Source organism: Giraffa tippelskirchi, chromosome Y (genome assembly GCF_054371585.1).
Source record: "Giraffa tippelskirchi isolate mGirTip1 chromosome Y, T2T-mGirTip1v1.2.pri, whole genome shotgun sequence".
Taxonomy (NCBI): Eukaryota; Metazoa; Chordata; class Mammalia; order Artiodactyla; family Giraffidae; genus Giraffa; species Giraffa tippelskirchi.
The window spans coordinates 9849160-9872447 of NC_137290.1; the positions used below are offsets into that span (position 1 = coordinate 9849160).

Here is a 23288-nt window from a genome sequence, read left to right on the forward strand (position 1 = left end):
CATTAGAAAAGACCCTGATGCTGGGAAAGATTGAGGGCACAGGGAGAAGGGGACAACAGAGGATGAGATGGTTGGATGGCATCACTGACTCAACAGAGATGAGTTTGAGTGGACTCCGGGAGATGGTGGTGGACAGGGAGGCCTGGCGTGCTGTCGTTCATGTGGTCACAAAGAGTCGGACACGACTGAGTGACTGAACTCAACTGAAATGAACTGAACTGAAAATGGATCAGTTTTAACAAATCCTGTGTAGCGTTCCCTTCCATCCCTCCCATTCTATGTGTCCCAGTTAGTTACCCATGCTGCCAAGATTAGGCTCTGGATAGATTAGAAGTTCACATGGTTTGGTCCCATGTCATCTTTGAATGTCAGTAACTGAAACCCTCTCCAGGCAAGTTCCATTTGTCACCTGTAGTCAGCTGCAACTTAAGTCTACTGCTAATCCCACCAGGCCAGTGTGATGCAACGTGGTTTTTTTTTTTTTTTTATTTCAGCATTGAGCGTGGTAAATATTTGCGGTTTTCTGGTCCTGCTCTTTTTTTCTGTGAGTATGCGACATCTTGTTGTTGTTGTTGTTGTTTTAATTTAGGCATAAATGAAATCTCAGAAGATGTTTATATGACTGTCGGGCCTGGCGATTCAAGGCATTCTGAGAAGTCAGATAGTAGCGGAAGTAACTCTATCGGTGATGAGGAGCAGAGGTCCAAGAATGAGCCAGAAGATGCTGAAGACAAAGAGGTGGCTCAGATGGTCAAAGAGCCATCTGCTATCAAAAAAAAAAAAAATGCCCAAAGTGCCAAATCCCGTGGAGATGGAAGAGGAGCTGAAAGCAGGTCACCAGTCTGTGAAAAAGTGGACTCAAGATCAGTCAAGGAGAAGATGAGCCCCAGCTTGAGAAGGACTTTTCAGACAAAGCAAAAAACCCTTTCCTCCTCCCACAAAGGATAAGCTGAAGGGAAAAGGTGAGACTGACTCCCCAAGAGTGCATTTGGGCCTGGATTCTGATTCAGAGAGCGGACTTGTCATAGATTTAGAAGAAGACCTTTCTCCGCTGGAGGGTCGAAACACTAGGAAGGAACCCAAAGAACCATCTCCCAAGCAGGAGGGTAAGTGACTGTACCAGTTTCTGGTTTCTTGATTTGGTTTTAGGATGTCACCTTGCCATTTGTAGTATCACACGTCATGTCGCCCTCAGACGTCATGAAGTGTGGCACAACCAAGCTCGGATTAGCTCCAAGTCCCCTAGCTAGTTACTGAGCAGGACAAGGACTTGAGCTGGCCCTGCCTACCATTTACCTCCTTGATACCCAATGTGGTTGATTTTGAGCACAGGAGAAGAAGTCTCTTAGAAAGTAATAGCTGCTTCTAGCAGTCAGGTCATTGTGAACCTAAGCAGTTTTGTTTCCAATATGTTCACTTACATGCCTCACATGGTTATCAATGTTAAAACATTGTACAGGGCTGATATTGATAAAAGCGTTCAGTTCAAAGACCTTGATGAGTTTCTTCTCCCTTACCTCCCCTCACACTGCCCAGGCATTTCAAAATACATTTTCTCACTCGAGTATAAGACTTCCCGAGTGGGTGGCACCAGACTGCTGAGTTCTTCTTTAGGCCTGTAGAAGTTCAAGGGGCATTGTAGGATGCACACCTGAGCCCGTATTCTGCCATATTTGCATTTACCTGACGTGGGCCCGAGGCTTCTCAACCTTGGCGCTATTAGCTTTTTATGCTGGATAATTCTTTGTCCTGTGTATTGAGGCATGTTTAGCAGTATCCCTGGTCTTTACCAACTGGATGTCAGTAGCATCTACCCAGCGGTGGCCTTCAAAAGTGTCTTGACAAAGCTAAATCTCCCCTAGTTGTGAACTGCTGCCTGAGTCTTAGCAGTTCCCCCGTTGCTGTTGTTAGGGACTGAACCAGCAGAGGCTTCTCTCAAACCTGCCACACGCCAGGCATGTTGGCAGACACCACAGTGGAACATAGGAATGATTTGAAAGATATTTGGTCCATTGGCGAAGCAGTCAGCAAATTTCTCAGCTGGCTTGGCAGGTGTGTGTTGATATGCCCAAGAAAGATAAGAATTAATTAAGGCCCAGGAGAAACATGGCCTAAGGACAAATTGGATATTGTAGCCATAAAACCTCTTGTACTTTGTGAGTTACATACACGGATAGCCAGGCTTAATCATGTAGCTCAGTGGTCAAGAATCTGCCTGCCAACGCAGGGGTCGCAAATTTGATGCTCGTATCGGGAAGATCTCCTGGAGAAGGAAATGGAAACCTACTCCAGTAGTCTTGCCTGGAGACTTCGTGGACAGAGGAATCTGGTGGGCTGTATAATCCATGGGGTCACAAAAGAGCTGGACACGGCTTAGTGACAAAACAGACAACACACAGCTTCTGACAGGACCCATCTACAAGTTGTGTGTCCCCTGGGGTTTTCTTAGTCTTGCTGCTTAAAGCAGGAGGGGGGATGAGTTTTGAGCTTTTTTCCTCCGTGTTTGTATCATTGGGAACTGTTCCAGAACCTCAGTTCCTGCAGTTCATTGAGAGAGGATGGAATATCTCTCCGTGATACAGGGCAGGAAGAGAGAGAGCAGTTGGGTTAGTCAGGAAGGGTGGATCACCACCCCATTCCTTAAAATTCTGAATGGCATCTGAAACATCCAATTCTGTGTGGATTGGGGTTTGAGGGACCACTTCTGATGCTGTAGAAAGCAACAGGAGTAGCATTTATTCCATGAAGTTTGTGGAATTCTTGGGTCCCAGATGGCAGTGTTCCTATGAATGATACATTTATACTATTCTTCTCTTTCTGAAGTAGATTGTTCATTTGGTTGTGGGTTTTTTCACTGCTTCCGGAAAGGATTTCAGATATACTGACAAAATGGATATCAAAGACAGTGAGAAAGATGAAAATGTCAATGTATGGCAAAAACTACTACAATATTGTAAAGTAATTAGCCCCCAACTAAAATAAATAACTTTATTTGAAAAAAAAAGAAAGATGAAAATAGAATAGTGAGAGATCTGGAGAAACTTTGCATACAGAAATAACTATTTTGGCCTTCAGAATTAGCAAAGTCAGTCTTCCATTTTGGCCCCGAGCTTGCTGGCAGTCAGAGGGAAAAGGGAAAAACATATGAGTGCTTTCAAAGAGCTCATGTTTCCCCCGTAAATAGAAAACACTCCAGTTGATCAAATGAAGCTGAGCTTTTCCTCTGACTGGTGTCTGAAGGAAGTTTCTCTAGGATCCTCTGAGTGTGGTGGCACGTTTATGCAAAGGATGATTCTGAAACAGTAAGTCAGTCAGAGGAACTTCACAGAGGTTGAAATCCAGAGCCACCTGAGGATGATTTCGGTCTTGAAGAATCGACTTCATGTCAGACTCTGCAGTTGAGCATCTTTTCAAAGGTGTGCTTTCACTTACGAGTTTATTAAGTGACGGGTGTTTTGGAGAGTGCTTGGTGACCTCCAAGTGATCTTTAGTTAGGAGTGCAGCTTATACACAGAATCTGAATCCTCAGATCGAAAGATGGCCTTTCTAGCTAGAGATCCCAGAGCAGAGGCTAAGGGAGCTCGCTTCAGGACCGTGACTCCACTTACCTGTGTCATATAAGTCATTTCCAGCCTTCTCTTCAAAAGTCCTGTTTTAATGTACAAGACAGCAACCTAAGTCTGATGTAAGTGGGCTAGTTGGGTGGGGTCGCTTTTGCAATGTTGACCTTTAAGAAATTCACTTCTTTTTGAGACTACAGGTGAGTATATACTCCCAAATTTTAGGACAAATGGAATTTTCCATGGCCTTTCCTCTCCCTCCCCACTGCCCCAGTAAACCATCCATATCCTTTAGAAATTAAAACGTTTTAGTTTCTAAGTGAAACCCCCCCAAGAGTGCGTCAAGCCCGGAAAGTTTTCGGATTGCATACTCCTGTTTTTTTTGTTGTTGTTTGTTTGTTTGTTTTTTAATTTGGAGAAGAGTTCCAATGGGACTCTTTCAGGGGAGTAACCACTCTACAAAGCCAGCTGCTTGCTTTTGCAAGATGAGAGAGAGAAAGGACTTTTTTGTGGTTGCCCTTTGCGCAAAGAGGTATCAGACTAGCTAATCAACAAGGACAGGGTATTTTTTAATCACATGGCAGAAAAGAGAGGCGCTGAAGTTCCTTTTGCAGGTTAGAAGCCTTGCCTGTGGGATCTCTGCCTTTTAGAAGGGCCAAGCTCAAAGCCGTTTCTGCCCATGGAAGTGGAAGGGGCAGTGGCTGTGACCGATATCTGAAAGGTTGTCCTGGGCAAGGATGGGGTTTCCTCACTCTAGGTAGAGATCTTCTCCCAGCCCCACCCTGTGTTCTGACCCAGGACTTTGGCTGAATTCTTCCCCAGAGGAGCAAGAGGGCCACTCAGTTTTGTAACCACGAAGACACTCCCACCCCCAGGCAGAAAGGTCAGCCTGTCAGCACTGTTCTCCTTTCACACTCCTTGGTTTTCCCAGAGCCACAGTTAACTGAAAATTTCCCCTAAAATAATCAAGAACTCATGTCTTTTCTGGGTAACAGAAATCTAAAATGACAGGCATGGAGTTATGCAGCGGAAGCATGCTGAGCCCCTAAAAAAGGTGTTGTCATTAAGGGCTTCCTTGGTGGCTCAGATAGTAAAGAGTCTGCGTGCAATCTTGGAGGCCCAGGTTTCTTTCCCTGGGTCGGGAAGATCCCCTGGGGAAGGAAATGGCAACCCACTGCAGTTTTCTTGCCTGGGAAATCCAATGGACAGAGTGGCCTGGTGGGCTACAGTCCATGAGGTAGCAGAAGAGTTGGACATGACTGAGCGACCTCACTTTCAGTCCTTATTTAACAGAGTCTGATGACCAGGCACATTGTTTGAGATCAAGGATGCTGACTTGCATCCGTGTTTTTTGTGTGAACCCGAGGGAATCCTCTCTGGGGGTGCGTGTTCATCTCCCCAGTGCCTGGGGCCCCTGCAGTCGTAACGGACCCCGTCCCCTTACCTTTTCTTTCAGGAAATAGGGAATCGGGAATAATATTTGCTTCCCTCGAGGATTACAGGAACACAGTTAGCTGACCACCACCTTACCTCGAGAACACAAGATGGGACAGCAAGAAGTTTGCAACAGCTAATCACAACCCTTCCTCACCTTTCCTAAATGTAGTCTGTGCTGAAAGCTTTGAGGTAGTTCTGTTTTTTGTTGTTGTTTTTTTTTTTTCATTGGTTTAGGCTTTTATTCTTTTTTAATACAAGCATTTAAAATTATGAGCACTTGTAGACATGCATCTCATGAATTCTGATATACTGTGTTTTTATTATCACTCTGTTAAAATATTTTCTAAGCTTGCTTTTTTACCTCTTTTTTAAAATTTGTATTAATTGGAGGCTAATTACTTTACAATATTGTGGTGGCTTTTGCCATATATTCACATGAAACAGCCCTGGGTGTACATGCATTCCCCATCCTGACCCTCCATCCCACCTGCCTCCCCATCCCATCCCTCAGGGTCATTCATCCCAGTGCACCATCCTTGAGCACCCTGTCTCATGCATCGAACCTGGTCTGGCGATCTATTTCACATTATATACGTGTTTCAATGCTATTCTCTCACATCATCCCACCTTCGCCTTTTTCCGCAGAGTCCAGCAGTCTGTTCTTTGCATCTGTGTCTCTTCTGCTGTCTCGCATATAGGGTCGTCGTTATCATCTTTCTAAAGTCCATATATATGCGTTAATGTGATGTATTTGTGTTTTATCTTTCTGGCTTGCTTTGCTCTGTGTAATAGGCTCCAGTTTCATCCACCTCATTAGAACTGATTCTAAGGCATTCTTTTTAATGGCTGAGTAATATTCCGTTGGGTGTATGGATCACAGCTTTCTTCTCTGTTCATCTGCCGATGGACATCTAGGTTGCTTCCATGTGCTAGCTATTGTAAACAGTGCTGCGGTGAACATTGGGGTACACGAGTCCCTTTCAGTTATGGTTTCCTCAGTGTGTATGTCCAGCAGTGGGATTGCCGGGTCGTATGGCAGTTCTATTTCCAGTTTTTTAAGAAATCTTCACGTTGTTCAAGGAGAGATAAGAAAGCCTTCCTCAGCGATCAGTGCAAAGAAATAGAGGAAAACAACAGAATGGAAAAGACTAGAGATCTCTTCAAGTAAATTATAGGTACCAAGGGAACATTTCATGCAGAGACGGGCTCGATCAAGGACAGAAATGGTGTGGACCTAACAGAAGCAGAAGATAGTAAGAAGAGGTGGCAAGAATACACAGAAGAACTGTACAAAACAGATCTTCACGACCCAGATAATCACGATGGTGTGATCACTCACCCAGAGCCAGACATCCTGGAATGTGAAGTCAAGTGGGCCTTAGAAAGCATCACTACGAACAAAGCTAGTGGAGGTGATGGAATTCCAGTGGAGCTGTTTCAAATCCTGAAAGATGATGCTGTGAAAGTGCTGCACTCGATATGCCAGCAAATCTGGAAAACTCAGCAGTGTCCACAGGACTGGAAAAGGTCAGTTTTCGTTCCAATGCCAAAGAAAGGCAATGCCAAAAAATGCTCAGACTACTGCACAGTTGCACTCATCTCACACGCTAGTAAAGTAATGCTCAAAATTCTCCAAGCCAGGCTTCAGCAATACGTGAACCGTGAACTTCCAGAAGTTCAAGTTGGATTTAGAAAAGGCAGAGGAACTAGAGCTCAAATTGCCAACATCTGCTGGGTCATCGAAAAAGCAAGAGAGTTCGAGAAAAACACCTATCTGCTTTATTGAGTATGCCAAAGCCTTTGACTCTGTGGATTACAATAAACTGTGGAAAATTCTGAAAGAGATGGGAATACCAGACCATCTGACCTGTCTCTTGAGAAATTTGTATGCAGGTCAGGAAGCAACAGTTAGAACTGGACATGGTACCACAGACTGTTTCCAAATAGGAAAAGGAGTATGTCAAGGCTATATATTGCCACCCTGCTTATTTAACTTACATGCAGCGTACATCATGAGAAGTGCTGGGCTGGAAGAAATGCAAGCTGAAATCAAGATTGCCGGGAGAAATATCAATCACCTCAGATATGCAGATGGCACCACCCTTATGGCAGAAAGTGAAGAAGAACTAAAGAGCCTCTTGATGAAAGTGAAAGAGGAGAGTGGAAAAGTTGGCTGAAATCTCAACGTTCATAAAACTAAGATCATGGCATCTGGTCCCATCACTTCATGGGAAATGGATGGGGCAACTGTGGAAACAGCATCAGACTGTATTTTTCTGGGCTCCAAAATCACTGCTGATGGTGCCTGCAGCCATGAAATTAAAAGACGCTTACTCCTTGGAAGGAAGGTTATGACCAACCTAGATAGCATATTTAAAAGCAGAGATAGAACAGTCTTATGGACTCTGAGGGAGAAGGTGAGGTTGGGACGTTCTGGGAGAATAGCATTGAGACATGTATATTATCATATGTGAAACAGAACACCATTCCAGGTTCAACGCATGAGGCAAATGCTCGAGGCTGGGGCAATGGGATGACCCAGAGGGGTGGGATGGGGAGGGAGGTGGGAGGGGGGTTCAGGATGGGGAACACGTGTAAACCCATGGCTGATTCATGTCAATGTATGGCAAACACCATTACAATATTGTAAAGTAATTAGCCCCCAAGTAAAATAAATAAATGTATTTAAAAAAAAAAAAGCAGAGATACTACTTTGCCAACAAAGGTCCATCTAGACAAGGCTATGGTTTTTCCAGTGGTCATGTATGGATGTGAGAGTTGGACGGTGAAGAAAGCTGAGCACCGAAGAATTGATGCTTTTGAACTGTGGTGTTGGAGAAGACTCTCGAGAGTCCCTTGGACTGCAAGGAGATCCAACCAGTCCATCCTAAAGGAGATCAGTCCTGGGTGTTCATTGGAAGGACTGATGTTGAAGCTGAAACTTCAATACTTTGGCCACCTCATGCGAAGGGTTGATTCATTTGCAAAGACCCTGGTGCTGGGAAGGATTGGGGACAGGATGAGAAGGGGACAACAGAGGATGAAATGGTTGGATGGTATCACCGACTCGATGGACATGGGTTTGGGTAAACTCCGGGAGTTGGTGATGGACAGGGAAGCCTGGAGTGCTGCGATTCATGGGGTCGCAAAGAGACGGACACGACTGAGTGACTGAACTGAACTGAACTCCCGTTGTTCTCCATAGTGACTGTACAAGTTTGCATTCCCAACGACAGTGTAAGAGGGTTCGTTTTTCTCCGTACCCTCGCCAGCGTGTATTGTTTGTAGACTTTTGTATAGCAGCCATTCTGACCGGTGTGAGATCGTACCTGATTGTGGTTTTCATTTGCATTTCTCCAATAATGAGTGATGTTGAGCATCTTTCATGTGTTTGTTAGCCATCTGTATGTCTTCTTTGGAGAAATGTCTGCTTAGTTCTTTGGCCCATTTTTTGATCGGCTCGCTTATTTTTCTGGAATTGAGCTGCAGGCGTTGCTTGTGTATTTTTGAGATTAATTCTTTGTCAGTTGCTTTGCTTGCTATTAGTTTCTGCCATTCTGAAGGCAGGCTTTTCCCCTTGGTTCTAGTCCCCTTCGTTGTGCAAAAGCTTTTAAGTTTAATTAGGTCCCATTTGTTTACTCTGGGAGGGGGGTCATAGAGGATCGTGCTGTGATTTGTGTCAGAGAGTGTTTTGCCTATGTTTTTCTCTAGGAGTTTTATAGTTTGTGGTCTTACGTTTAGATCTTTAATCCATTTTGAGTTTTGTGTGTGTGTGTGTGTACCGTGTTAGAAAGTGTTCTAGTTTCATTCTTTTACAAGTGGTTGACCAGTTTTCCCAGCACCACTTCTGAAAGAGATTGTCTGGTCTTCATTGTATATTCTTGCCTCCTCTGTCAAAGATAAAGTGTCCATAGGTGCGTGGACTTATCTCTGTGCCAGTACCATACTGTCTTGATGACTGTTGCTTTGTAGAACAGCCTGGAGTCAGACAGGTTGATTCCTCCAGGTCCATTCTTCTTTCTCAAGATTGCTTTGGCTATTCGAGGTTTGTTTTTTTGTTTTTTGTTTTTTGTATTTCCATACAAATTGTGAACTTATTTGTTCTAGTTCTCTGAAAAATACCACTGGTAGCTTGATAGGTATTGCGTTGAATCTATAGATTGCTTTGGGTGGTATACTCCTTTTCACCATATTGATTCTTCTGATCCATGAACACAGTATATTTCGCCATCTATTTGTGTCCTGTTTGATTTCTTTCATCAGTGCTTTATACTTTTCCATATGTCGGTCTTTTGTTTCTTTAGGTAGATTGAGGTTTTTAAAGGCATATGCCACCCATCTCCATGCACGGCTCTGCAACAAAACATATCTCGGCTTTAAATTCTAATGTTTCGGTATTGCTTGGGCCAAGGATGTTGGGTACAGGGGTGTTAGGTTACAGTAACACCTTATCTCTCAAGTCTATGGAGGTTAACAGACTCTCTTGAGAGAATGCCTCATTTCAAAACCACATGCAGTCATAAAAATATGAGCAGTTTTTTCTTCTGTGTAAGGCACGTTAGCAGACATTGAGAGCTCCCGCAGTTACCGGGTGAATTTAGGACAAAGTGTGACAAAGTTTGTCATCTGGTCTTCCTTGAGGACTCCTTATTATTTTGAAAACGTTGTCATGAACTGATTTGCTAGGATACATATATAGAGTATATCTTTTATCTTTTCCATCGTTCAGCAATTTGCTTCTTATGTGTGTGTCATATTATGGTTTAATACTTACTCAAAAATAGAATGTTTTCCTTCCCTTGTGTCTTTGAGGAGAGGATTTCTAGATTGGTTATAAATTCTGAATTTTGTCTTCATCTGTATTACCCCTGGACAATCCGTTTTTCTTAACCAGTTGTTTTCTGTGTTGTGGAGACCTACTTCGTAGGTTGAACTCTGGGAGACAGATACGGCAGTACCAAGTGGAAAGAACAAAAATCCATATCATGGAATAAACTGTATTCTCTCAAAGTGTGTATGTTGAAGCTCTAACTCTCTGTATTTTATATGTAGTCGTACTGCATAAATTATAATTTCTTTCTGACCCTTTCTGGAAATAGGGCCTCTATATAGGTGGTTGGGTTAATACGACTGGTACTGTATAAGAAAAGGAGATCAGTCACAAACAACACAGAGACATCACTATGTGAAGACAAAGGCAAACAATGGCCAGTCTCAATCCAAAAGAGACGCCGGAAGAAGACAAATGTGCTGACCCTTTGATTACTGACTCGATCCCCAGGAGTTTGAGAAAACATTTATTGAAGCTGCCTGGTGTGGGGCACTTTGTTATGGCAGTCAGTTCCAGAAGAGGTGTCCTTTTCTTACATGTGTTTTCAGGGAATGGAAAATGGCTAAGAACTCTCTTTCCCATCAACTGAAAATCCTTAAAGATTCCTAATGCTCCCTAAGAGCTTTCAGTGCCTCTTTAGAGACTCAGCTGGGCTAGAACGTATTCTTATTTCATGGGTCAAGTTGGCCTATGAAATATCAGAATGAGCATAATCCACAGGAGGTGGTAGAAGAAGATACGCACATCAGGAAGGCAGTCTGTCCTCGTGAAAAAGATACAGTCCTCTCCTTTTATCCTTCCCATACATCTCTTTCTAAATCCTAGGTGGCAAATGGTAGTGCCCAAGGCATTGTTGCCTGTCGCTTTAGTGAAATCACATTGTTGTGATGTCATGGTCACCATGCCTCCTTAAACCTCCCCTCACCAAGACAGTAGGCTTCAGCAGCCATGAGGCAGCCTAGAGGATCACTACTGCTACTGCTGCTAAGTCGCTTCAGTCGTGTCCGACTCTGTGTGACCCCATAGACCGCAGCCCACCAAACTCCGCCATCCCTGGGATTCCCCAGGCAAGAATACTGGAGTGGGTTGCCATTTCCTTCTCCAGTGCATGAAGGGGAAAAGTGAAAGTGAAGTTGCTCAGTCGTGTCCGACTCTCAGCGACCCCGTGGACTGTAGCCTACCAGGCTCCTCCGTCCGTGGGATTTTCCAGGCAAGAGTACTGGCACAAGGCCACCCAAACTGTTGGAGCCGCCTGGGCCTGTCCCCCACACAGTTGGCCAGGTGGGCTTGCTGGTGTCATCTTCTCCATGGCAGAGTCTATTGTCTGTGGCCGCCACTCTTCTCTCCAGTCCTCTGGATTCCTGGGACCCCCAAAGAGGTCACCATTCTAGCTTCCAAACTACATATCTGGAAAAAAAAAAAAAAAAGCAAAAACAAAACAGGAATACAATCTAGTCCAGACTGAAGGGCCCCAACCCATGGAGAGGTGCATGGTCCTCAACCCCAACAAGGGCCTCTATGAGCAGCAAAACCACAGCTCCACACAAGCTCACCATTAACACCTGCAGCCATGCCAGGGGCATGTCCCCAGTATTGACAAAGAGTATAGACTTCAAGCCCTCTACCAGCTCGAGAAACTCTGCTAGCAAGACCTCTCCACCGTCCACCTTAGCCACGCCCGAAAGACTCTCTACTGCAGCACATCAGGCCCAAGGCATACTCAACTGAGAATAATTGGAGGTCACACTACAGGTAGAGTAGGCCTTGGAGAAGACGGACACTCAAAGTGAAGCCATATAGAAGCCTTTAGTGCCAGTTTTGGAGAGAAAATGCTGATCTCCCAGATGATCAGGTCAATAGGATTCAAATCACTACTAACACTCAGCCTAGCTAAAATGAAGTGCAGGTTCCCTCTATGGAACTTAATAAATTTCACTGCAGGCCTGTCTGCAACCTCTAATTTCCATTCCTCAAAGGTTTTCGGTCAGTCAGCAGGCAGCCCAAAATGTGGACGGTAAATGGGGACTCGTGGAAGACAGTGAGGACTGCAAGAACAGAGAATCTTTCCCAGGCCAAGGACAGAGAAGGCTACAGGTTGGTGATATGATGGAGGGAGTTGGAAAGGAGAACGAAGGGGAGATCTGTGAGCTACAAGCTGGCTTTTTGAGGTGGTGGGAGCTGCTTCAGACATGCCTGCAGGCCTTGGGGACGTATTTCCAAATTTAATAAAGAAATGTGGTCGCTGGCCTCAGTGAGCTTTTACAATCTTAATGCCTCAGCATACTGCTGCTGCTAAGTCGCTTCAGTCGTGTCTGACTCTGTGCGACCCCACAGACGGCAGCCGACCAGGCTCCCCAGTCCCTGAGTCTCCAGGCAAGAGCACCGGAGTGGGTTGCCATTACCTTCTCCAATGAATGAAAGTGAAAAGTGAAAGGGAAGTCGCTCAGTCGTGCCCAATTCTTGGCGACCCCCACCATGCTCCGTCCATGGGATTTTCCAGGCAAGAGTACTGGAGTGGGTTGCCGTTGCCTACGCACTAGACTAGACTACATGCAGTGTCACCACTTAGAAATTCAGCAGATATTTGGGGGGTTGTGTGGAACTTGCTGGAGACTTGCTGTATCAGACTTGTTCCAACACTTAGAATACTTAATAGAGCTGGAGCCAGGACTCAGCTATAGTGGACTGTTCTCGTAAGCATTATTCAGTTCAGTTCAGTTGAGTCACTCAGTCGTGTCCGACTCCTTGTGACCCCGTGGACACCAAGCTTCCTTATTCATCACCAGCTCCCCCCGGCTTGCTCAGACTCATGTGCGTTGAGTCAGTGATGCCATCCAACCATCTTATCCTCTCTCATCCCCTTCTCCTCCTGCCTTCAGGCTTTCCCAGGGTTAGCGTCTTTTCCAGTGAGCCAGTTCTTCGCATCAGGTAGCCAACAGTTGGAGCTTCAGCATCAGTCTTCCAATGAACATTCAGGACTGATTTTCTTTAGGACTGCCTGGCTGATCTTGCATTCCTGGGGACTCTCAAGAGTCTTCTCCAACACCACAGTTCAGAAACATCAATTCTTTGGCACTCAGCTTTCTTTATGGTCCGGTTCTCACGTCCGTCCATGACTATGTGAAAAGCCATAGCTTTGACTGGATGGGCCTTTGTCAGTAGTTTAATGTCTCTGTTTTTTAATATGCTGTCTAGCTGTGTTATAGGTTTTCTTCCAAGGAGCAAGGGTGTTTGAATCCCATGGCTGCATTCAGCATCTGGAGTGATGTTGGAGTTGAGGAAAGTAAAACGTGTCCGTGTTTCCACTGTTTACCTTTCTATTCACCCTGAAGTGATGAGACCGGTTGCCATGATCTTAGTGTTTTGAATGTTGAGTTCTAAGCCAGATTTTTCACTGCCCACTGTCACTCTCGTCAGGCCAGACTCTTCAGTTCCACCTCGCTTTCTGCCAAAGGGTAGTGTCATCTGCATATCTGAGGTTAGCGATATTTCTCCCGGCCATCTTGATTCCAGGTTGTGCTTCATCGAATCCGGCCTTTTGTATGATGTACTGTGCATATAACTTAAAAAATCAAAGTGGCACTATACAGACTTGACGTACTCCTTTCCCCCTATTCGGAACCAGTCCATTGTTCCACGCCCTATTCTAACTGTTGCTTCCTGAGCTGCATACAGATCTCTCAGGCGGCAGGTAAGGTGTTCTGGTATTAGCGTTTCCTTAAGAATTTTCCACAGCTTGGTGTGATTCACACAGGCCAAGGCTCTAGCGTACTCAGTGAAGCAGAAGTACGTGTTTTTCTGGAATTCTCGTGCTTTTTTGTGATCCATCGGATGTTGGCAATTTGCTCTCTGGTTCCTCTGCCTTTTCGAAGTCCCGCTTGAGCATCTGGAGGTTCTCGTTTCACTTACTGTTGAAGACTTGGAGACTTTGAGCCTTCCTTTGCCTGATGTGTGAGATGAGTGCAACTGTTGGTAGTCTGAACATTCTTTGACGTGGTGTTTCTTTGGGATAGGAATGAAAACTGGCCTTTTCCAGTACTGTGGCCACTGCTGAGTTTTCCAAATTTGCTGGCATATGGAGTACAGCACTCTCACAGCCTCATCATTTAGGATTTGAAATAGTTCAGCCGAAATTCCATCACCTGCACTAGCTTTGTTCATACTGGTGCTTCCTAAGGCCCAGTTGACTTGTCAGTCCAGGAAGTCTGGCTCCAGGTGAGTGAGCACACCATCGTGGTTATCTCGGTCATTGTCAGTAGTTCTTCTATGTATTCTTGCCACCTCTTCTTAGTATCTTCTGCTTCCGTTAGGTCCATACCATTTTTGTCCATGATTGTGCCCCTCTTTGCATGAAATATTCCCTTGGTATGTCTAATTTTCTTGAAGAGACCTCTAGTCTTTCTCAGTGTATTGTTTTCCTGTATTTCTTTGCACTGAATGCTTAAGAAGGCTATCTGCTGTCTCCTTGCCATGCTTTGGAACTCTGCATTCGGGTGGATACATCTTTCCTTTTCTCCAGTGCTTCTCACTTCCCTTCTTTGTTCAGCTATTTGAAAGGCCTTCTCAGACAACCTTTTGCCTCTTTGCAGTTCTTCTTGTGGATGGTTGTCATCACTGCCTCCTGGACAGCGTTACGAACTTAGTGACCTGGGGAGTTCATCTTCCAGCGTCCTATCTTTTGCCTTTTCATACTATTCATGAGGAGCCGGGAAAGGTCAGTTTTCATTCCAGTCCCAGAGAAAGGCAAGGCCAAAGAATGCTCAGACTACTGCACAATTGCACTCATCTCACACGCTAGAAGAGTAATGCTCAAAATTCTCCAAGTCAGGCTTCAGCAATAAGTGAACCGTGAACTTGCAGATGTTGAAGCTGGTTTTAGAAAAGTCAGAGGAGCCAGAGATCAAATTGCCAACATGCGTTGGATCATCGATAAAACAAGAGAGTTCGAGAAAAACACCTGTCTGCTTTGTTGAGTATGCCAAAGCCTTGGACTATGTGGATCACAAAGAACTGTGGAAAATTCTGAAAGAGATGGGTGTACCAGACCAGCCGACCTGCCTCTTGAGAAACCTGTATGCAGGTCAGGAAGCAGCTGTTAGAACTTGTCATGGAAAAACAGTCAAAGGCTTTGGCATAGTCAAGAAAGCAGAAATAGATGTTTTTCTTGACCTGTCTTGCTGTTTGGATGATACAACGGATGTTGGCAATTTGATCTCTGGTTCCTCTGCCTTTTCTAAAACCAGCTTCAACATCTGGAAGTTCATGGTTCACGTATTGCTGAAGCCTGGCTTGGAGAATTTTGAGCATTACTTTACTAGCGTGTGAGATGAGTGCAATTGTGCAGTAGTTTGAACTTTCTTTGGCATTGCCTTTCTTTGGGATTGGCGTGAAAACTGACTTTTTCCAGTCCTGTGGCCACTGCAGAGTTTTTCCGAATTTGCTGGCATATTGAGTGCAGCACTTTCACAGCATCATCTCCCAAGATTTGAAATAGCTCCACTGGAATTCCATCACCTCCACTACCTTTGTTCGTAGTGATGCTTCCTAAGGCCCACTTATTCCACCTTCCAGGATGTCTGGCTCTAGGTGAGTGATCACACCATTGTGATTATCTGGGTCGTGAAGATCTTTTTTGTACAGTTCTTCTGTGTATTCTTGCCACCTCTTCTTACTATCTTCTGCTTCTGTTAGGTCCCTACCATTTCTGTCCTTTATGGAGCCCATCTTTGCATGAAATGTTCCCTTGGTATCTCTAATTTTCTTGAAGAGGTCTCTAGCCTTTCCCATTCTGTTGTTTTCCTCCATGTCTTTGCATTGATCACTGAGGAAAGCTTTCTTATCTCTCCTTGCTATTCTTTGGAGCTCTGCATTCACATGGGTATATCTTTCCTTTTCTCCTTTGCTTTTGACTTCCCTTCTTTTCGCAGCTGTTTTTAAGGCCTCCTCAGACAGCCATTTTGTTGTTTTGCATTTCTTTCCATGGGGATGGTCTTCATCGCTGTCTCCTGTACAATGTCACGAACCTCCATCCATAGTTCATCAGGCAGTCTGTCTGTCAGATCTAGTCCCTTAAATCTATTTCTCACTTCCACTGTATAGTTATAAGGGATTTGATTTAGGTCATACCTGAATGATTTCTTGTTTTCTCCATTGTCTTCAATTTCAGTCTGAATTTGGCAATAAGGAGTTCATGATCTGAGCCACAGTCAGCTCCCAGTCTGTGGATTAGATGAGCAATTGGATCAGATTAGCAGTTGCCAAACTCTAAGCTTTAACCTTTTCTGCCTCAGAGGATAGTGTATGCAATAGATAACGATTTCAGCTGTTGGAGCTGAATTATGGAATGAATGTGGGCCTGCAAGGTCTGTCTTCCATTTTTTTTTTTCCTTTTCCTGCAAGCTTCGTAATCAAGACATCTCCCTGGAACCTCTCAACTCTTTCATATATAGATATTTTCAATACCAACCACTTGGCTATTTTGCTCCTTAGAAGCCTTCTTATTCGTACGTATCTAATTCTGTGCACATCACTTTGTAATAGGGCATGCAGTTTAGAGGTTGACCTTACTGCCCGGATTGGGCTTCTCTGGTAGCTCAGTTGGTACAGAATCCGCCTGCAATGCAGGAGACCCCGGTTCAATTCCTGGATGAGGAAGATCCGCTGGAGAAGGGATAGGTTACCCACACCAGTATTCCGGCCTAAAGGATTCCATGGGCGGCTGAGTCCGTGGAGTCGCAAAGACTCAGACACACCTGAGCAGCTTTCACTTTGACTTTAGAACCTGGATTACTAGTAGCAGCCATTAAAGGAACCATTCGATAGGATAATTGGACCCCGGACCTTGGACTTTGAGTATGGCGGCTAGTCAGTGGAATACATGCATGGTATTCTCATTGTACTTGATGTGCACGGCTCAGACAGTAAGATACCTGCCTGCAACGTGGGAGACCCAGGTTCAGTGCCTTTGTCAAGATCCGCTGACAAAGGAACTGTCTACCCATTCCGGTATTCTTGGCTGGAAAATTTCACGGACGGAGGAGCCTGGTGGGGTCCAGTCCATGGGGTCGCCAAGATCGGACACCATTGAGCAACTGACACTTTCCAACTCCTATAATATATGGGTGTGGGTTGCTTCATGGCAAATTTTAGTGGCCCAAGGGTCAGAGGTAACCTCGGATACAGGCATACAATAAGTAGGAAGACCAGTGGTAAAAACGAGAGGCAGTGTGGTCTGCTGGGAAGACCGCACCAGACTATACCTATTATAGTGCACCACTCAGGTCCCTTTCACTAGGCACCCCTCAACTCCATAAATCCTGGCCACTAATCTTTGTGAAAGGTTCCCTGTTCTGGAAAATTGCCTTTGGTCACATGAAAGCCTCCTCATCCAAGAGGTGAAAATCCCACATCTATGGGTGAAATTTTGACTGAGTGACATGGAAGCAAATGCCTTAATACAAAGTGAGATAAAGCCTGGTGCAACTTGGTCTCTGCTTGACCTTAGATTTTGTTTTCCCTCTGCTATATCTTGCTTCCCTCATTCCATTTCTCCTGGAAAACCCTCACCATTGAGTCCTGTGAGTAGCAAACATGGGCTCTGCTTTTAGGGAATCTGATGGAAAACATTCCCACCACAGAATAGCAACTACCACTCGCCAAGAAAAGGAAAGGGAAAAATATTCATACTCTAGCCTCAGTTTCTCTTAAGGTAAAATGCCACTCTCTGCTGCTATTTGCTATCCTTTGTGCAGACCTCTGAGATTACATTGTTTGCTGTTTCGTTTTTTTCTTTTTCTTTTCCTTTTTGATGTTCCTTGGCCACATAAGTCATGGAAAGGTATGCTTTTCTTAGAAGCTGATGATGTTTTTTTTTAGCTGATCTTTGGATGGACACCCAAAGTTGGTGGTTTTAACTTGTAAACAATATACTTCATTTTTTCAAGGGCTAGGATCTTAATAATCTGTCTTCAAGTCCAGAGTTTATTAAGATTTGTAAGTTTAAACATGTTTCTTATTGATTCCATTATTTAGGTTGAATGTTTCAAATACAGACCTCTACCCCAGAAGAGAATCAAATAAAATCGCAAGTGAAATAGACTTGGGAGACGATCGTCTATTCCAGTTAGAGAAGACAATCTATCAAAGTGCATTGAGCAGGTCAATCTAAAATAGTAATCTAATAACAATCTGTAAAGTCAGAAAACTCTGCACGAGGAACTTAAAATAAGATTTCGTAGGCATGAGGTGGCCAAAGTATTGGAGTTTCAGCTTCAACATCAGTCCTACACCACCACCACCAAGAGTCCCCCTTCTCGACAGTATTTGGTATTGTCCAACGTCTTAATTTTTGACAGTTGAATGAGTATAAAGTCATACTTTGTCATTTTGAAATGCATTTTCTTATTATAAGATTGGCCATCTCTGCATATTTATGAGCTGTTTGTGTTTTGTGGATGAGTCACTGAGGCTTAACCTATCCACACTCACAGAGCTTGTAAGAGAGAACCAGAACGTAAACCCAACTGTCTCTTTTTCCTGGGATTGGGGTATACTGCTCAGCTTTTATTTGCATTTTTCTCTCTTTATTAAGGAACTTAAAAGGAACTTTCTCCTCCCACACAGATCTCTAGAAATTCGCAGCAGGAGCTGTCTTAGAAATATTCCCACTTCTCTCAGACTTCAAGACAAAAGAAAGATATACTTATTTATTCTCTTTCTTTTTTATGTTTTAAATTATGAAACTATGATAACACATTTACAGGAGGCTTGGAGAGTTCAGAACAAAGTTACATATAGTTCCACTATGTGGTGGTTGGTGGTTTAGTCGCTAAGTCAAGTCCAGTTCTTGTGACTGCATGGACTGTAGCCTGCCAGGCTCCTCTGTCCATGGGATTCTCCAGGCAAGTATACTGGAGTGGGTTGCCATTTCCTTCTCCAGGGGTCTTCCCGACCCAGGAATCAAACCCAAGTCCCCTGCATTGCAGGGAGATTCTTTACCAACTGAGCTATGAGGGAGCTATGGGGGAAGTTCTACTATAAATTAGAATTATTTTTAAGTAGATAAATTACAATTTTTAGTTGGACTTCCAATATCAAACTCAAAAAATTAATGGAATGAATAAAGGTAGAAGTCTATAGTAGATCTGAAAAGCAGTATGAACCAATTGGACATAACTTCAGATTTATATAGTTTTCACACAACAAGAGAATCCAAATTGTGTTCAAGTTCCCATAGACTATAAACTAGGAGACCCTGGAACATATCCAGGAACATAAAGTGCAAAAGTTTCATGGCCTGAAGGTATTGAAATCATATACACTCTGTTCTCCTATCACTGTGGAATTATGATAGAAGTTAATAGCAAAAGATATTGGAAAATAACCCACATATTTTCAAGTGCAGTGTGACGTTTCCCAAGAGAGATCTTTGACTTAGCCATTGAAAGCCTCTATAAAGTTAGAAGACTGAAAGAAACAAGAGGGTGATTGCAGAGAAGAAAACATTTTAATGAGAAGGACTTAAAGGAAAGAAACCCTTGTAGGTCCCTGAAACCTTTGGATTAGAGTCTTTCTGCTTGTCTGAAGGTGTGCTTCATGGTCAGTCCCCTCTTATCAGATACCTTTCCCCCTCTTTGGGATAATTCCGGATTTCAATCATTTAGGAGTATATCTGGTATTTCAGGAATTGGTGACTTTCGAGGATGTGGCTGTGGACTTCAGTCCAGAGGAATTACCCTAACCTCAGTGCTTCTCAGAGGAAGCTCTACCGGAAGGTGATGCTGGAAAATTACAGGAACCTGGTCTCCCTCGGTAAGCCATGATGACCAAAATTGTTTCCAGACATTGGCATATGTCCCTAGTGGCAGAATCTTTGGAAACAGGCTTTATTTTTCTTGTGTGTAAATTTGCACTTGCCTGTTATCTCAGAGCCTTTAGAAACCAGGCTGGGAGTTCCTGAGGGTACAGGACAGAACCCCCAAGTTATAAGTCTCCTTCTTCAACAGGGTACCAGTTCCCTAAACCTGACATTATCTCACAGCTGGAAGAGGAGGGGTCACATGCTAGGGAGGAAGACGGGAGTGCAGTGACATGTCAAGGTGAGCCGTGAGACCGGGATCTTGGGGAGACAACCCTGGTCAGTGAGCAGGGGCTGGGAGCTGGTCCTCAGAGCCCACTCAGCTTAGGCAGAGGGCCGGTAGGTGCTTTCACCTTAGGGGCTCGTGTGGTCACGCCACATCATGCTCACTCAGTACTTCTTTTATCTCCTCTCTGAAGCTCATCTCTTCCTCTCCTGCTCAGCTCCAGGGAGGCCAGTTTCCGTATCCTCTAATGTTCAAGCCCCTGCATTCATTTGTGCCTTTCCCCTGACAGCTAGAAATCAGAGGTCTTTCCTCTGTCACTGAGACAAGCAAAAACCTTGGTGTGATACCACTGCTCTTTCCAGCCCTCAGGGAGTTGACGTTACAAAGCACACATCAGGTTCTTACCACTCCGAAAAGAAAATCCAGACTTCTAGCAAAACATTTAAATCTGTCCCAGTCTGGTCCAAAAGTCACATCCAGCTTCATCTCTCATAGATACTCCTAGTAGAACCCTATATTGCTGCTCCCCAGGACTGTGTACTTCCATAGTCAGTGTCTGCTCAGAATAAGATTGCCGCCCATTTCACTGCTTGCTGAGCCCTAATGCCTTCCCCTGCCTGATCTTTTTCTGTTCCCAGATGAAATTCCCCAAACTCTCCTTTTGTACATTTATAGCCTGATTATAGAGTCTCTATACAGAGAGACTGTTCAGTCCAATGAACACCCAGCACTGATGTCCTTTAGGATGGACTGGTTGGATCTTCTTGCAGGCCAAGGGACTCTCAAGAGTCTTTTCCAACAGCACAGTTCAGAAGCATCAATTCTTCAGCACTCAGGTTTCTTCCCCCTGCAACTCTCGCATCCATATGTGACTACTGGAAAAACCATAGCCTTGACTAGATGGACCTTTGCTGGCAAAATAATGTCTCTGCTTTTAAATATGCTGTCTCGGTTGGTCGTAAATTTCCTTGCAAGGAGTAAGTGCCTTTTAATTTCATGGTTGCAGGCACCATCTGCAGTGATTTTGGAACCCCCCAAAATAACGTCTGACACTGTTTCCACTGTTTCCCCATCTATTTCCCATGAAGTGATGGGACCGGATGCCATGATCTTTGTTTTCTGAATGTTGAGCTTTAAGCCAACTTTTCCACTCTCCTCTTTCACTTTCATCAAGAAGCTCTTTAGTTCTTTTTCACATTCTGCCATAAGGGTGGTGTCATCTGCATATGTGAGGTTATTGATATTTCTCCCAGAAATCTGGATTCCAGCTTGTACTTCATCCAGCCCGGCATTTCTCAGGATGTACTCTTATTAGATCTTAGGGATACTAATTTAAAAGAGACAACATAATAAATTGTGCAAAGCATAAAATATACACATACAATAAGAGTTGTACACAGTACAATGGAATATTAGCCATTAAAAAGAATGAAATAATGCCATTTGCAGCAACATGGATGGACCTAGAGATTGTCATAACGAGTGAAGTAAATCAGACAGAGAAGGAGAAATATCATATGGCATCCCTCATATGTGGAATCTAAAATGAAATATAAATGAAGTTACACCACAGAAAGTCTCTCAGACTTAGAGAACAAACTTACGGTTTGTTCTTATGGATAAACTTATGGATAACCAACAAAGTCCTACTGTATAGCACAGGAAACGTTGCTCAATGTTCCCTGGCAGCCTGGATGGGAGGGGAATTTGGGGGAGAATGGATAAATATATACATATGGCTGAGTCCCTTCACTGTTTACCTGAAACTATCACAACATTGTTAACTGGCTATACCTCAATACAAACAAAAAGTTGTTTTTTTTTTTTTTAAGTTGTATAAAGGTATGATGACTGAGTAAAATATTTGCATGGGAGCAAGAACCACGGGGGTAATACCATGTTCAGGGGGATGATTTTCCTTTTTATCTTAATAATATTTTCTTTCAGCAAACGAAAATCAAGATTCAAATGTGCATAAATTGCTTTTATATGATTACATATTGTGACATCTTAATATGTATGAATATATAATCCCTTTATCTACTCTCGCTGCTCGGATTTTAACATAAGGAGATAGAAAACCACTTAAGACAATGTAACCTCCTACTTATGATCTCTTAAGAGGTGCTGCTAATAAATTGAACATGAAGTTTTTAACTTTTTATTTTCTATAGCCAGTTAACAATGCCGTGATAGTTTCAGGCAGACAGCAAAGGGACTCAGCCACAGATACACACGTGTCCGTTCTCCCCCAAACTCCCCTCACATCCAGGCTGCCACTGAACACTGAGCAGAGTTCCCTGTGCTCCACAACAGGTCCTTGTTGGTTCTCTGTTTTAAATACAGCCATGTGTACATGTCTGTCCCACGCTCCCTAACCATCCCTTCCCTGCATCCTTCCCCTCAACAACCATATGTTGAACATACAGCTTTTTCACACTTGACTTCGTGTGGTGCCCCTGGCAGGCACCCTGGACAAGACACCCACACATAAGAAAATATTCGTGAGTAACCTTCAGCCTAGAAAATAAGAACAAGGGAGAAAAACAAGATCCAGAACAAGATATGAATTTCCAAGAAGTTGACGTGCACTTAAGGTATGTGTGTGACTTAGAGGTGGGAGTCTCCTGACCTCTGGATGTTTCATGTGGATTCTGAGAAAAATGTCTGCTTCTTTAATTAGATGGAAATGTACACAACAGAGAGCTTTGCATCAAGTCTGACATTTAGTGCATGACTCCCTGGGACCCTCCAAGCTGGGTTGTTGACCTATTTTTCCTCTGGACCCCAAGCTGTGTTAACTCCTCACTGACTTCTAATCCGGAATCAGCGATCCCTGTTGGGAACGTCCTTGTTGCTTCCCCCTTATCTCCATTCCTCCCTCAACCACTGTTATTTCTTACTTTTTGGGTTGCTGTTGTTGTTCGTCACCGAGTCACGTCCACTTCTTTGCTATCCCACGGATGCAGCACGCCAGGCTTCCCTCTCCTTCGCCATCTCCCAAAGTTTGCTCACACCCACGTCCATTGAGTCGGTGATGCCATCCAAACATCTCATCCTCTGCCACCTCCTTCTTCTCTTGCCTTCAGTCTTTCCCAGCCTCAGGTCTTTCCCAAGGAGTCCGCTCTTCACATCAGGTGGCCATAGTATTGGAGCTTCAGCTGGAATGTCAGTCCTTCCAATCAATATTCAGAGTTGATTTCCTTTAGGATTGACTGCTTTGATCTCCTTGCAGTCTAAGGGACTGTCAAGAGTCGTCTAATAAAATTGAAGCCAACAGATATAAACTGCCTGTATGGATCTCAGACACCACTTTAATCATTTGACATGTGATTGGGTTCAGGATACCTCACCCCAAAATATGGCACCTGGCATATT

At 44.0% G+C, this 23288-nt stretch overlaps 1 long non-coding RNA gene across 1 annotated transcript in view; it reads left to right on the forward strand.

Moving 5' to 3' along the window:
• Positions 1-20243, forward strand: part of LOC145537759 (uncharacterized) — a 46524-nt gene extending 26281 nt beyond the window's left edge. The window contains exons 4-6 of the long non-coding RNA XR_014076414.1: positions 590-1106; positions 19511-19638; positions 19833-20243. This is a non-coding gene — a long non-coding RNA (uncharacterized LOC145537759). The remainder of the gene's footprint in view (positions 1-589; positions 1107-19510; positions 19639-19832) is intronic.
• Positions 20244-23288: the final 3045 nt, after the last annotated feature.